The 15,859-nt window shown below is 43.0% G+C and overlaps 1 protein-coding gene and 1 long non-coding RNA gene across 7 annotated transcripts in view; one reads left to right on the plus strand and one right to left on the minus strand.

Moving 5' to 3' along the window:
- Window positions 1-15,807, minus strand: part of LOC118238867 — a 69,604-nt gene extending 53,797 nt beyond the window's left edge. For 5 of the 6 annotated variants that reach the window (XR_004772220.1, XR_004772216.1, XR_004772219.1 and 2 more), the window contains exons 1-2: window positions 15,749-15,805; window positions 3,384-3,440 (exon numbers count right to left, since the gene is read on the minus strand). This is a non-coding gene — a long non-coding RNA (uncharacterized LOC118238867). Of the gene's footprint in view, window positions 1-3,383; window positions 3,441-15,748 lie in introns of all 6 variants that reach the window. The other variant, XR_004772217.1, reaches the window with a different exon arrangement.
- Hs6st3 (heparan sulfate 6-O-sulfotransferase 3) overlaps window positions 1-15,859 on the plus strand; it is a 726,575-nt gene that overhangs the window by 552,673 nt on the left and 158,043 nt on the right.

Below are 15,859 nucleotides of genomic sequence, written 5' to 3' on the forward strand. Positions count from 1 at the left end.
TTTTCGATCTTAATATTTTAAAAGCAAAGTTGTACCTAAAGAGTAATAGTCTTTGAAATCTAAGTATATTGCCTGGATCTTAACAACACCAGCCATGTTTGTGATGTTTACTCCCCAACAGCCCCCTCTGTCAAATGCTTTTCTGGCATTTATTTCCCTATTTCTAAATACCAGCCACATGCTGACATTTATTCTTCATGATAAATACCGTGCAGTAGCTCCACACTACGGAATATGGGGCTTTTGTCCTGCGCACCTCTTCCTGTCTGCCCAGCAGAGACACACTACCAAAGTACTTGGCAATATTTGCTTTTTTATTAATCACCACTAGTCAATTTCCATTCATTTCATTCCTGCACCATAGTTGTTCAATGCAGAGTTTAACATTGTTTTATTCCTGTGGTTAGTTGTTCACCTGTTACTGCTGGCTCCACGACCATTCTACCAGCATTACAGAATGGTCAGACACACGGGGTCACCTGTCATTACAGAATGGTCAGACACACGGGGTCACCTGTCATTACAGAATGGTCAGACACACGGGGTCACCCGTGTGTCCCTCCTGTTTCCTTGGCAAAACTGCCTCAGGTTAGCCTCAGCAGGAATCAAGACTTTTTCACAGCTGTCTTCCAAAGCCTTTATTCCCTCCCACGCAATGAGAACCACATGGCTCTCCTGTGTTGGCTCCTCCACTTCTAGAATCTGGATGTCTCTTAGATGCCTCCATTATGTTCTGGGAGAGCATCCATAGGAGATCAATACATTAGAGGCTTTATGATTTGGGGCTTAACATCACTTAGTTGACTTACAATTGTAGGTTGAAAATCATATTCTCATGATTTTAAGGGCCCTCATCTCATATAAGGGCCTTTCTTTCTTCTCCCTCCCTCCCTCCCTCCCTCCCTCCCTCCCTCCCTCCCTCCCCCTCCCTTCTCTCTCCTTCTCTACTTCCTTCTTTCTTTAATATTTGTTTTGCATCCTGACCAGTCTCCCCTCCCTCCTCTCCTCCCCCCTACCCGCCTTCCATTCCTCTTCTTCTTCTGTTAGAAAGGGGCAGGCCTCCCGTGGGTATCAAGTCTCTCCCACATCTTTCCATTATCTTCTTTCTCTCCGTGTGTGTGTCTCTTCTAAGGACACTGGCAATGGCATTTGAGGCGCATATAGTTCTCTGCAATCATCTCATTTAAAGATTCTCAATCACATTTGTAGAGGTTGTTTTTATGAATATGGTATCATTTATAAAGCTTAAAAACCACAGGAGCACCCATCTTTGGGTGGCACTCTCTAGCTCCGTATAGAAGGTAAATGACGTTGTCATTGTCAGTAGCCAGGAGAATTTCCCTCACTGAAATCTCAGATGATGATGTGCCAAGTTGTTTCTTGTCAGTAGTTTTGCTTTGTGGGCAGTTTGTGGACAACTTGACCCATGTACTTAATTTCAGGGATTATTTTCTTTATTGATTTTGGAATGACTCTTTGTGCTATATATTTCTTTTGTTCTTTTTTAACATAATTCCTGCTAGTTATTTTTTACCCCGTGCTAGCAGATCTTCCCTTGAACCTTGTGATGTAATTATGTTTTCTCTTGAGTTCTACATTTCCTGACTTCTTTTTGTCATAGTTCCTGGGACAGCTCTTTAACTTCTCCTATATTTTCTCACACTCCTCCTGATAGTTTCAATTTGTGATATTAAAATTTTAATGCCTAATAGAGTGTTCCTCATTTTTATAGCAGGCAATTCTTGTTTCATGACCACAATATATATTTTCTTCTCTGAGGACTTTTTAATATTGGTTTTAAAAACTTTCTGAAATATTTCTCTTTTTATCCTCTTTTTTCCGAATTAATTTGTTTTACCCTCCCTTTTCCACATGGGAAGACTTCAGTTGATGGCTGGAAAGTTGATCTCACATAACAGCAAATAATCAAATCTTAGAAGTTGATTGTAAAGTGAGCTGGGTCCTTAGCTGGATGACCTCCAAACATCACATTCTCCAAGTTTCTGGTATTTTCCCCAAAATTTTGTCCCAAATTTGGAGGAATGAACCAGCCTGGAGCTAAGTGCAAAATAAATATGGCTGCCCTCTGGGAGCAGAGTCTCACTTAGCCCCTGGCTTAGAAAACTCCGTCCCTGTAGCCTCACAGATAGACTCCTTGTTCCTTGCTTTGCTTTGCTCCAGGTCTGCCCAACCTGTGGCCTGTGTGCCGCATGCAGCTGCTAACATGGCTCAACATGGAATGGTAAACATATTGAAAGCATCATGAGATTCTTCCACGATGTGTTCTGTATCTTGACTGTGTGGCTCTTGAATCTGAACTTGTAGGTGAAACTGTTATGTCACAATGACAGTCTCATGGTACAATGTAAAGAATGCCTTTGGAAAGTGAGTCACGGGTGCTTCTGACCTCTGAGTGTTTGGGGGTTCCAGCAGCAATGCTCACTGGAGATACCTTGGTCTAGCCTCATCTCCAATCCCTTCCCATGTCTCACAGGCATTTTGTTTAGGTCTTTTGTGTGCTATTGGGTCCTCCTTTATCCCAAGAGAAAGATCTCGTGAGTTCATATCTACCTGGACCTTGCCATTTCCTTTGTCATGTTTCAGGGAAGACCAGAAGCCACCATGTCTAACCTTACCTACCACTAAGCAACCATGAATGTAGCAGAGATACGCTGAAATCTAACTAAGTCTGTGTTACACCCAGCCATTCCCCCAGCTCAAGGTGAAGTTCAGTGCTCTGCTGGTCTTTGTTGCTTGAGTCATGTCTTCACCTCTGGCAGTGAATTCTTATACAGATGAAAGCAAGAATCAAAACAAACACACACACACACACACAACATTCCTCTACCATAGTAATTTAAAAATAGTAATTTTTAAGTACAAATTCAATCCTCTGTATTCAGATCTTCTTACAGAAAGTGTTAGAATTATGATTTTGAATTTTGAAAGAGCAACCTCTGGGTTGGCTCAACTGAGATGGCTCAACAGGCAAAGGCACTTGTGACACACATCTGATGACCTGAGCTTGATCCCTGTAACTCAAAAACCAGATTCAACAGCTTGCACCTGTGATCTCAGTGCTCGGTGGTAAGAGAGGAGGCAGAGACAAAACACTCACCTGGAACACTCACCTGCAACACTCCATCATCTGGAACACTTACCTGGAGCACTTACCTGGAACACTCACCTGGAACATTCATCACCTGGAACACTCATCACCTGGAACACTCATCAACTGGAACACTCATCACCTGGAACACTTATCATCTGGAACACTCACCTGGGACACTCATCATCTGGGACACTCATCATCTGGAACACTCACCTGGGATACTCATCACCTGGAACACTCATCACCTGGAACACTCATCTGAAACACTCACCTGGGTAGGACTGCCTGCAATGTGGGTCATGCCGCCTCAAGTATGGCAAACTCTTCCCTAAAGTAGTGCAAGCAGAAAATGGATTCATGAAAGCTGCCCTCTAAACTTCACACATGGGCCGTGGTATGCATGCCCAGTACACACATGTAGATAGATATTCAGTAATAAAATGAAACTTTATATATGTGCTTAATTTTCAGTATTGGAAAATAATCAGGAGAGGAGAGAAGGAGGAAGGAGGTGAATGTGGTCACAGTATGTTACCCTTGAAATTTTCTCATAAAAACCTATTACTATGTCCAATGAATATATGCCATTTTTTTAAAAAAGGGGGAACATAAGTTTACTTTATATTTAATCATAAACAAAGTACATTTGGCTTATTTCATTGTGTACCAGGCCTCCTGAAAGATAAAACGTGTGTGAATATTCTCATATTTCCAGAAGTAAAATGTCCCATGAAAGTGTTCTCATACTAGTTAATGATCTCTTTCAAAGGGAGGTGTAGTTTCCAATTTGGAAGCTTCTGCTTCTGTCATTTAGAGGAATACATTTTTCTCAGCTTCTGAATGGCATAAGACCTGGTCTACTCTGGATATGTGGTTGGGCACGAGTGTCTTAACACAAGGAGCAAGGCAGGAGAAATTAAATAAGGACTAGAGTCACATTTGGAAGTCAGCTGAAAGCGGGCTGAAGGACACCTTTCCCACTGTCACTCGTGGCCCATGTGATTTCCCTTGGGCTGACATTTCTTTCCTTTAGGACCTGCTGTGCTCTCCTATCAGCTGTCATTCCCCTGTATCCAGCACTGCCAGTCCTGGATGGAGCGTCTGTGATCACTACCCTCCCATGCTCCTGTCTGCCCTGTGGTTCACTTTCACAGGTGACTTGTTCATTCCTGGCCAGATGGGTGCTACTTGTACACCATGGGCACACCAAACCTCCTTCTTGAATTGGGGATCCTATAAACCTCTCCAGTCCACTATAACACACCATAGACCCAGCAGCCTAAACAATACAAATTTATTCTCCCGAGTTTCAGGGGCTGAACAAGCTGAAATGAGACTGGTTTCTTCTGAGGCATGTGTATTTACCGACTTAGGTGAAACTGAATCATCAAGTCATGAGTGGCTCCCATCAGTAGTAGATAGCACCAGGCTAAGCCTTGCTATTTCCTTGATAAACTAACTTGTGGTTCTTTTCCCTACTCTGCGCAATGCACATAACTAATTTTTACTTTTGGAGTCCCATTCCCGGGTGTGGCAGTCAACCTCAAAGGTTTTAAGGTCTAACTTATAATTTTCCAAATTATTTATGAATGTGTTCTTCAGAAAAGACCAAGGCAAGCTGACAAGTCTTGCGAAGTGGAGATAAATGACACCTTCTGCTCCGTTTCATCTGCAAGATCCATTACTCTGTCAAAGGAGTAATTTAGATGGCTGTGATTTGTTCCCAGAAAAGTTATTTTGGTTCTTCCAGCACCTTCTCCCTGGGTGTGGCAATCAGCACACTTAGCTTGGGACTCTCTGCCAGAAACAAAGGATCTAGAAACTACAGGAGAGTCAAGGTCACAGTAAGTAAAGGTAGCTTCCCTTTTGTCACTTAGCAGACACCACCTTGTGATGCATGCACAAGGGAGCAGGGAGCAGAGGTCAGTCCCGCTCTTGGCTGAGACCCCTTTCAGGTGAAATAGAGAACATGAGTTGCCAGCATAAGGACACATACAGTATCCTTTGAGCACCATATTTTCTTGTATTTAAAGCAGGCAATTTTTCATGGTTTGCATTTTTGAACCATACATTTTCTCTGCTAGGATGAAGCAAAATGTAAAATAAGAACTACCATGAGAAGAGGAGGAGTCGAAGGACTCATGTTTCTGTTGACTGTGTATTTTACAATAGTTGTAGAGGCTTGCTGGATCAAATGCCGCTCAGCAGACAGGGCAGAAGTGTAGTGACGTTCTACAATGGTCATGCACATTTCTTGACATTTTAAGCCTAACTCTAGTGCATGTATGTATGCATATATCACAGGCTGTGTATGCATGCATGTATATATTCATATGATATATATATATATATATCACATTTTATTCAAGAAAATTGAAGTGAAACAGATGGCTCTATATAATTTTCTTTCCCTGAGCTTTATTTTTGTACCAAAATGATTTATTTTCAAGTTATGAGCAACTCTGTGCCCATATCACTTTGCATGAAATTCTCTGATATGTCTTATGACATTGCACTGTAAATATTTGACTACGTTCCTTCTCTCTCCTCGAGCACTTATGTCACGCCAGACTCATAAAAATCTTATTTCAAATTTAAGTGAATATCTACTTTGTCAAATGTTTACTTATTTATTGTTTCACCCTGAGCTTTTTAACTTAGAAAAATACTTCTTAGGGCTTGGTCCTAGAATGGCTGATAACATCCCTGTTTTAAAATATTATTATATCATTTATTGCTAACATCCAAAATCAAGTTGGAGCCAGGCTGTATTCAGCAGCAATGCAGAGAGTCAACACTAATGGTGTTGCTCACATTCAGATTGTGACTCATCTCATTGATCGTACAACTACTGACTACAGCGCTCTCCGCTGTTTGCTTTGCTTTGGTCAGCTCAGCCACATTCACGAGGCTTACAGTATGAGGACCATCTCCAGAGGGAAAGAAAAGAGTGGAATTTCAGACGGATGCTTTTCCTATTTGTACAATGATGTATTAAAATGTCAGCCCCACACTCACCCTGAGTGCGGAGACAATAGGAAAATTACACCCCTTTCCTCAGCTGGCCATAGAAGAACAGAGACATCATCCCAAAACAAGCAAGAAAATTAGCCCCACAGCTCTGCATGCTCGGTCATCTCATCATTGCCTGTCTAACTTGCCTCCTCAGGAAAATGTTCCATGCGTGTTGCTCTGCTTCTTTGTTGTGATATGATTTCCAGGTACAGAGCTGCTCTCTCAGTGGTTGTAGCATGGCACCAGAATTACCTCTGGGCTTACACTGTCTTGATACCACTTAAAGGATGGAGACTAGCTCCTTAGCATCCTAACAGAGATGTCAAAAGTTAGCGATTGACTCAACAGTTAATTACCAGCGAGAACACACTATGTCATCCTGTAAACGTCTCTGACAAGGCTTCCTTAAGCTCACTGAAGCATCCCTGCTTGCCTCACCCAAGGAAGTCTGACCTCACGCCCAAGGGTCATATAGAGTCACAGTGTGAACCCGTGACAGGACAAGACACGCCCACACATGCAGATGTGGATCCCTGAGGTTATTCTTCTGCTCTTCCCCATGTCAAAGAGGTTAAAGCCAAGCCTTCCTCCACATTTACCATGCACAAGGTAAAGCCCTAGACAGTGGATCGTTGACGAGTTCCTGGCCATTAGGCCCTTACTGTGTTTCCTTCTCTATTGTTATGAGTAACTCCTGTGCTATCTGTCCCCTTAGCTGCCCTGATTCGCTGAGGTCACCTGCTGGTTACTGTGGCAGGAGAGCACCATGCTGCACCTGGTGTTCTTTGCTAGTGCAATTCTTGAAGTAGATATAAAACCACACATTCGTTATCAAACACTTAAGGGTATGGCATATACCAGAACTCAGGAATGGGACCAAATGGCCCAAAAGACATGGGCTTGGCCTTGAGGCTTTGTTTAAAGGAGCTTGGAGATCATAAAAAATAGGGATACCTTGGCCCCCAAAGACCCTACTGTAAGTCTGAATATGGTGGCAAAAACATGAGGAAAGCATGCAAAGAAGAGAAGGGGCTGAGATTCTGGGGACATAAGGAAAATGGCTCAGTGTCCGATGAGAACCTGAAAGAGGCCCTAGCTTGTTAATGGGAGAAGACCACTGTGGTGAAAGGTCTTGAACATATCTAATGCCTCACCCTAAGGAAGCAGATGACCCAAGCATGTGACACAGCACTCTTCAACTATTTCTCTGCTTTTTGATGGCATCCAGGAGCCTTGACTTCTCATCACACGATCACAACCCCTCCCCTGCCAAGTGAAAAGATGTTGTGCAGTTCAACCAGAATGTATAAGGAGGACCCAAGAATCCTCAACCCATCTGTGAGCACTATGAGTTATCATTCATTCCCCAGAGAGTAGAGTGAGTGTTCTCCCAAGTGGTATTAACTCCTGGACAGAACCCACACCTGGTGAACTCCTGTCTGAAGACCAAGAAGACATGTCCATGACTCCTGTATGGTCGTAGATATATATACATATATATACACACATATACATATATACATATACATATACATATACATATATATATCACAGCTGGGCACTATCATGACACTACCTCACAGTCAAGAGAATTTCCTACAGCTTTGGGTCATATCTGTGTGTGTCTTCCTGGGCCCACTTATGAAGTTGAGATGAAGGTTGGTTGACTAACCAATGAGGCACACTCTTTTACTCATTTCAGAGATATTTAAATTTATTTGATTCTCTATAAATATGAAGGAGAATTATTTGCCTGAATCATAGGTATGCTAACAAAGTAATAACACAAAAGGGTTGTGAACACCTGGGTTAAGTTGTGTGAACATCGGGAGCTTGATTGCCTCAGAGTCCACTAAACACAGTTTGGATGCCTGCCCTGACTGGGGAGAGCCATGTGGCACTGGATGGATTGCTTAGGATTAATAGTCATCACTTAAAAATATTTTTTTAAAAGTCTGCCATGGAAGGGAAACAACTTATCAAGTTCTCCTCCCCCTGAAAAAAAAGTATTTAAAGTTGCTATCTTGGTATTTGACTCCTTTGCCACTTTATAATAATAGGCGATGCTTATAGGAGTCCATAATTTTATCTTTAATAAGAATAAGATTTAATCATGGAAATTACATTTATATTGGCTCTATGTCATAAATAAAATGGACACAAGAATGTCTGCTGACAAAATAGGAATGATTTGTCAAGTGATGAGTTGTGACTCTTGTTTGCCTCCAGCCACGTTTGCCAGATCTGGGAAATGGGTGTAAGGGTCATTTTCCACCCTCTTAGTTAGGGTTTCTATTGCTGTGAAGAGACTCCATGACAATGCGACTCTTATGAAGGAGAACATTTATCTGGGGCTGGCTTATAGCTCAGAGGGTTAGTCCGTTCTCATCTGGTGGGAGGCCTGGTGGCTCACAGGCAGACATGGTGCTGGAGAAGGCGCTGAGAGTTCTAGGATCTGCAGGCAACAGCAAATGGTCTGACACAGTGGGCCTGGCTTGAGCATCTAAGACCTCAAAGCCCACCTCAGTGACACACTTCCTCCAACAAGGCCGCACCCCCTAATAGCGCCACCCCCTGTGTGCCTTTGGGGCCATTCTCTTTCAAACCAGCACTCCTCCTCCTCTTCCTCGTGTGTGGCATATGGTAGCCTCTCCCTGTCACCCATCTCCACAGTCCCCTTCCTCTTCACTCCCACTGTTCCTGTCTTCACCATTACTGGACTTGACTTCTGCAGAGGCAGACAAGACCCTCTCACAGCCGAACCACCGCTGACTTACTGCCCTAGCCTGACAGGCATATCTGGTCCCTAATTAACCTTCCGTGCACTCCCCTCATATCCCACCGTGCGCTGTATGTTTCAATGAAATGACTTTCAAATATAGATTCTTGGTGACAGATGATCTCTACAAAGGAAACACGGTTTATTTAAAGCCTGATACAGAAAGTGCATAAAGCCAGGCCACTTCTAGTTAAGCTCTTGGGTGGAGGTCAGAATTCAACACGCTTTTCCATATTCTTTTCTGCCTCATTTTACTGTAGTACATACAGTCATTTTATGTTACCCAAAGCTTAAAACATGAAGCTTGTATTTGCTTCATGGGGCTGTTTGCTGTTTATAGGAGCCTTGTTCTCCTGGGCATCTTCCAGAAACCCCTGTTTGTTTTCCAGAACCTGTGAAGAAAGCCCTCCCATCCTTCACTAGACAGGACAAGCATTCTTTCCAGTGCAAATCTGAAAACTACCTGGTCTATTTAATGTAATGGTTTGGGTAGAATCTTACCTATTCCATAGACTGAGCAGTTGAGGGCCAGGGAAATGTACTGTTCATCTTTGCGTCTGAACCATAGTGTTTCATAAATATTTGATGATTTAATAGTAATATAATTCATGGTTACAAATTATTTTTCTTCTTTGAAAGAATCAGTAAACAGTTTTCAACTAGGTTTTAAAGACCCTTGTCCATATTCAAGACATAAGTATTTGTGATGGCTTAATGTCCTCCTTATAGCCACAGATATACATGGGATTCAGTGAAATGATATCAGAACATAAAAATTTAGGAAGGATAATAACCTCTAAAGCATAAATTTTCATATCACTTATCCTCTCTTTATATGCACAATGCTCAGTAAAATTTTGCCTCCTGGAGTCAAATGCTTCTCTGCAAGTCCCCCTCTCTGCAAGTCCACCCTTTGCCTCTCCGCTGTCAGGCTTGAAGATACAAAGGGCCACAGTGATGCTTTGCAATGAATGTTCTGAATTATCAGAACTCCAGCTACAAAATGGGTGAATGGCTTTGACTCCAGAGACTCCTATGACTCTCAGAGAAAGAAGGGCTGTGGATCATGCCCAGGCTCTGGCAGCTGTTGTACCTGGAGTGTAGACCCAATACAAAAGAGACTTCATAATAGCAAATGCTGTTCATTAAGCTAAAGTGCTTAAGGTGAATTCCTGGTAGAAACCTCATTAAAGGCCAATAAAGGAAGAAGCCCTCTCATTGATATTTTGAAATAAATGATGGGCTTATTTCTTTTGTCTTGATCATGATTCAGCCTTACATAAGTTGATGCATTTTTCCTCATGTCTTTTGTTAGTAGCCAATGAAAATAAGTCCAAGAAAGGCACCTTATTAGTGTTATTTAAGCAAGAAAATCATTGACACATTGTCAGAAGCAACTTTATATCCTCCCAGTTTTGTAAACCCCAAATTAAATTACCTGCAGGGATTCTGTGTAGTCTTTTCTCTTCTAGCTAAGACTCTGCATGCATTGCACAGAAACAGGCTTTTGCAACAATATTCCCATGAAGTTAACTTTATATCATATGTGGTGTTCTCTGGACTTACCACACTGAAAAGTGTCTGTGTGTCCTTCCTAACACTGCCATAGGTTAGAGAGAGGAGTCGTACAGTATGCCATTTGTGATATTTAAATGTCACTCATTTATGCTGCGAGGAATCCAAATATGTAACTTCTCTCATTATATCTGTCTCATCTGTGACTCAGTTGGAAATGTCAATTAAAGAAGGAATCCAATCTCATTAGTAAAAACACAATGACAATGCCATGATATTCACGTTTATCTGTCAAACTGTGTTGACTGCCACATGTTGGTATTTTAATTAAACCTGGTATGCCTGGGCAGAATTTTTACTGATGGATGCTATCCTTGAATGTAGTCTCTCTAATTTTGTATGTCCATCACAACAATGTAAGAGCATAAATATTACCAGGTATTAAGGTTCTGATGTTACTCTGATGCATGCACGGTTAGCTCATGGTTGTAATATTGTTCCAAGCAAGTGTCAGCCAAAGCACTATGGAATTAGGGTTTAACCATCCATACTAACATATTTCGGTTTCTTTGGATAAGTCACCAAACTCTGATAAGACAATCATTACTTCTAAGAAAACACTACCATAGTTTAATTTCTATGGCTGTTAATAAATCTCTACTGACTGGCACAAGGGAGAGATTTGTATTGGTTCTGTGGTGGAAAGTAGCTCCAGCAACAACATCCGCCAAACAAATAAAATCCACATCACTTAGCACAATGTAACACAATTGCTGCTACCTTTGGCTTACAGAGCTTTGCAGTAATAAAATCGCAAACCATAGAGTGAGAATCTGAAGCAATTCAAATGTGGGAGACTGCATTCAAAGGGCACATTTGATTTTAGTGGAAACAGGCATTTCTGTGGCAAATCATTCTGCATACCTTTCTGATTGAAATGATCTTTGTATACCTGGAAATGGGCAAGAAAACAGCCCAGAGCTGAGTCCATTCTACCAGGCTTTAGTACTGATTTGCCAAGAGATAGTTAAGCAGGCCAGATTTTGGAGAAACTAGATTTAGGTGAAGCAGGTTAAAAGTCCAATTACACACACACACACACACACACACACACACACCGAGAGAGAGAGAGAGAGAGGAGAGAGAAGAGAGAGAGAGAGAGAGAGAGAGAGAGAGAGAGAGAGGAGAGAAAACAGAGAGAGAGGAGAGAGAGAACATCCCAATAATTAAATTATTTAACTCTGAGTACAGAATTTTTTACTTGGAATTTCTATCTGGAAATATGAGTGAAATAATATTTTTTTGCTTGTTTGCTTTGTTTGTTTGTTTTTTCCAAGACAGGATTTCTTTGTGTAGCCCTGACTGTCCAAGAACTCACTTTGTAGACCAGGCTGGCCTCAAACTCACAGAACTTTGCCTTCCAGTGCTAGGATTAAAGGCATGTGTCACCACTGCCCAGCGAAAAATGATATCATTTATTTTGTGCTTTTACTAAAATGCGTTTTTTCTGCAGTAGAGTTTCAGAAACCTCCATCTCTATCCAGCTTTTCTAAACATTTTTTCATTCATCTTATATACTAACTGTAGTTTCCCCTCCTCCTGACCCCCACCCCCACTCCCCACCGAAACCACCCTCCTGACCCCCACCCCCCACTCCCCACCTCACCACCCTCCTGACCCCCACCCCCACTTCCCCACCTCCCACCCCTCCTGACCCCCACCCCCACTCCCCACCTAACCACCCTCCTGACCCCCACCCCACTCCCACCTAACCACCCTCCTGACCCCACCCCCACTCCCCACCTAACCACCCTCTGACCCCCACCCCCACCCCCACCTAACACCCCCTACCCCACCCCACTCCCACCTAACCACCCTCTGACCCCCACCCCCACTCCCCCATCTAAACCACCCTCCTGACCCCCCCCCACTCCCCACCTAACCACCCTCCTGACCCCACCCCCACCCCCACCTCAACCACCCTCCTGACCCCCACCCCATCCCCACCTCACCACCCTCCTGACCCCCACCCCCACTCCCCACCTCACCACCCCCTGACCCCCACCCCCACTCCCCACCTCACCACCCTCCTGACCCCCACCCCACTCCCCACCTAACCACCCTCCTGACCCCCACCCCCACTCCCACCTAACCACCCTCCTGACCCCACCCCCACTCCCACCTAACCACCCTCCTGACCCCCACCCCACTTCCCATCCTAACCACCCTCCTGACCCCCACCCCACCCCCACTCCCCCCACCTAACCACCTCCTGACCCCCACCCCCCACTCCCACCTCACCACCCTCCCCCCCACCCCACTCCTAACCACCCTCCTGACCCCCACTCCCCACCTAACCACCCTCCTGACCCCCACCCCCACTCCCCACCTAACCACCCTCCCAATCACACTCCTCCTCCAGCTTTATGAATGTTCAATTTTTAACTGCTGTAACTAACTTAAATATTGGTATGAATGTCTGACTTCCTCCAATACTTTTGTAATATATTATTTACAAATAGTTAGAAGTAGATGAGAAATCAGATCTGAGTGAGCGATTACTGGAGACTTCTAGTGTCTTTTCTGATGCTCAGGACTGAGCCCAGACATCAACACTCACCTATTGATGAGGGATGTTTAGAGCGTCAATGTATTGTAGAGATACCCTCTTTTCTTAAAGCGCACTGCCGGAGGAGCTAAGGCCAGAGCTCGAAAGCCTCCTGGAGACCTGACATAGGACCACTGTGCTGCCACTTAGCGTCCGCCCATACTCATGACACCTCCCCGACAGCCCCAGCCTGTTATCATTGTGTAGTCCAGATCCATGACAAGAAATGTACAGCTAATTACAATGCACTTCATGATGGCATGTGACAGCAAGGTTGGTGGCAGATGACCCATCTAAGAAAGCAGCTACTAGATAAATTGAATTGAAAGAATATTTTCCATGATAGTGACAGTTAAAATATCCCGTGTGTGTGTGTGTGTGTGTGTGTGTGTGTGTGTGTGTGTGTGTGTGTGTGTGTGTGCAAATAATGCACATAATACATATGTGTGAATACATGTGTTGTGCAGCACACAAACACACTTATACCACATTGATTATTTTGTTCTCTAGCTCACAGCAAAGACATGTGTGTGAAAGAAAGCAATCAATACATAAAATGAGAATTCAGCACAGGGCATTCAGAAGTGGCCTATTTGGCAGGGGCTGGTTTCTTAATCTGACAGTTTTCTATTGCTTAATAGATAAGTATCATTTAACCATTATTCTGTTTTCTGTGATGCCAAAATAAACCAATGAAAAGTGATAATGTAGGTTGAACCAATCATTTTGGCATTAAGTAGACCAGATACTGATTATTTTACTTAAGTTAAAAGGATTTAAGTCAAAAGGATTTATATGTATACAGTTTATTTCTCTTCTTACATCATTTTTGACATACACAAGATAGAAACAGAAATGCTTTTGGCTCTTAAGCATTTGGCACAGGAAGATAGAAGACCCATATCCATCCTGTATGTAATTGTGGTGATCAAACTTGTATCATAAGCACATATTTACAGTTCCCATACTCTAGTATCCATACCTCAAAGAGAATGAAGATAGGATTAGTTTGTTGGTTTCATTGACATATATGGAACATCTGCAAATGTAAGGTATCACTCAGTGCAGAGCCTCCCTTCTGTAGGGTGTAAAGTACAAATATTATGTCCACCTGTCACAAGGTGTATCCCTCCTATGATGGAACCAAGAGGCCATTTGTGGAAGTGGAACCATATGTCGTCAACAAACCAAACATTCTCCCTTAAGTGAGGCTTCATAACGGGAAGGAGAACCAACTATTGTGCTTAAGTTCACAGTTTCCTCCACCTCCAGGGCAGTGCAACTCCAGCCAACTTTTAAGGACTAGAGAGTGACTCACAGAGTGGAATGTTCAAAATGCATTTTAGGTGCTCAATTAATGATGCTGACAGAAACATCACAGGCCCATAAGTCTAGGTTATGTTTAAAACTGAAAATCGTCACCAATGCCCAAGTGTCGATTTTTGTGTAGAACTTTTTGTTTGTTTGTTTGTTTTTGTTTGTTTGTTTTTGTTTTTGAGACAGGGTGAAACCAGTATGGAACTGATCCAGACCCCATGAATGTGGGTGTCAATGAGGAGGCCTTGGAAATCTATGGGGCCTCTTGTAGTAGATCCTTACTTATCCCTAGCATAGGAATGGACTTTGGAAGCCCATTTCACAGAGGGATACTCCCTCAGCCTAGACACATGGGGGAGGGACTAGGCCCTATCCCAAAGGTTATTACAGACTCTGAAGACCCCTCCATGGAAGACCTCACCCTCCCTGGGGAGCAGAATTAGTGTGGGATAGGTAGGGTATTAGTAGGGGGTGGAGAGGAGGAGAGGGAGAGGGAACTGGGACTGACATGTAAAACAATCTTGTTTCTAATATAAATAAAAAATGGGGAAAAAGGAAAAAAACCTGGAAATTGTTTTATTTTGGGGGTGTACAGCTTTACTCACCTGAGTCATTCCTTTCACTCCAGGAAGGTCACCCATCATTGGGTTTTCACCCAAGGAGGAAGGTGTCTGCTGGCAGTCACACATAATCCATCACTCAACTTCCTCATTGCCAGACACACCTTCTCCAAATTAAGGTCCGGTTTCCCTTACAAACAACCCAAAGTGCCACCTCTTTTGTTTCTTAATCTGAGCAAATGATGACCTTTTCGAGATAACTGCAGTGGGTGATGTAAAGATCAGACTGGTGTTTATTTCAAAATGATGCTTATATTCCCTTAATAATCACACTTTATTAGCTGACTGATCGTGTGGAAATGGTGCTTCGAAAGCTAAGAGGCCAAAGCAACTGAAAGCATATGTTGACTTACCGTGGTTCCCATTGGTAGGAGGTGACTGAGCCAGTCAGAGAAGCTCTGACTGTAGTTTCCCCAGTCCAGCCTTAATTTATTAGATTTCATAGTGTTTCCAGCCCTAAGACACATGGGCAAGGTATCTGCTTTCATTAAGCACAATCTGTGATGCTATCTAACAAAGCATGAAGGACTTGCCAATGGATGAGGCAGTGCTTGACATTTTTACAAGTCAAATATTTGTACCAGGCCTCTAATAATTAACCATATGTAGCGTTGTTATGATAAATCTTTCCGCCACTCACTTGAGTTCTGCCTGCCACGTGGGTGGCCAAATAATACACAGAATTTGTATTAGGTACAAATGCTGTTTGGCCAATGACTAGGATTTCTCATCTGCTAGCTCAGTCTTAATTATCATAAATCTATATATTTTATAAGACTTACCTTATTGGACACCAGCGACAAGTGTCCTGTCTTCCTGGGCTCACATGGTGACTCTGGAGGAAGAGAGAAGGGGCCCACTTCCTTCTTGCCCTTGTTTATATGAGTCTCCCT

Source organism: Cricetulus griseus (genome assembly GCF_003668045.3).
Source record: "Cricetulus griseus strain 17A/GY chromosome 1 unlocalized genomic scaffold, alternate assembly CriGri-PICRH-1.0 chr1_1, whole genome shotgun sequence".
Lineage (NCBI taxonomy): Eukaryota > Metazoa > Chordata > Mammalia > Rodentia > Cricetidae > Cricetulus > Cricetulus griseus.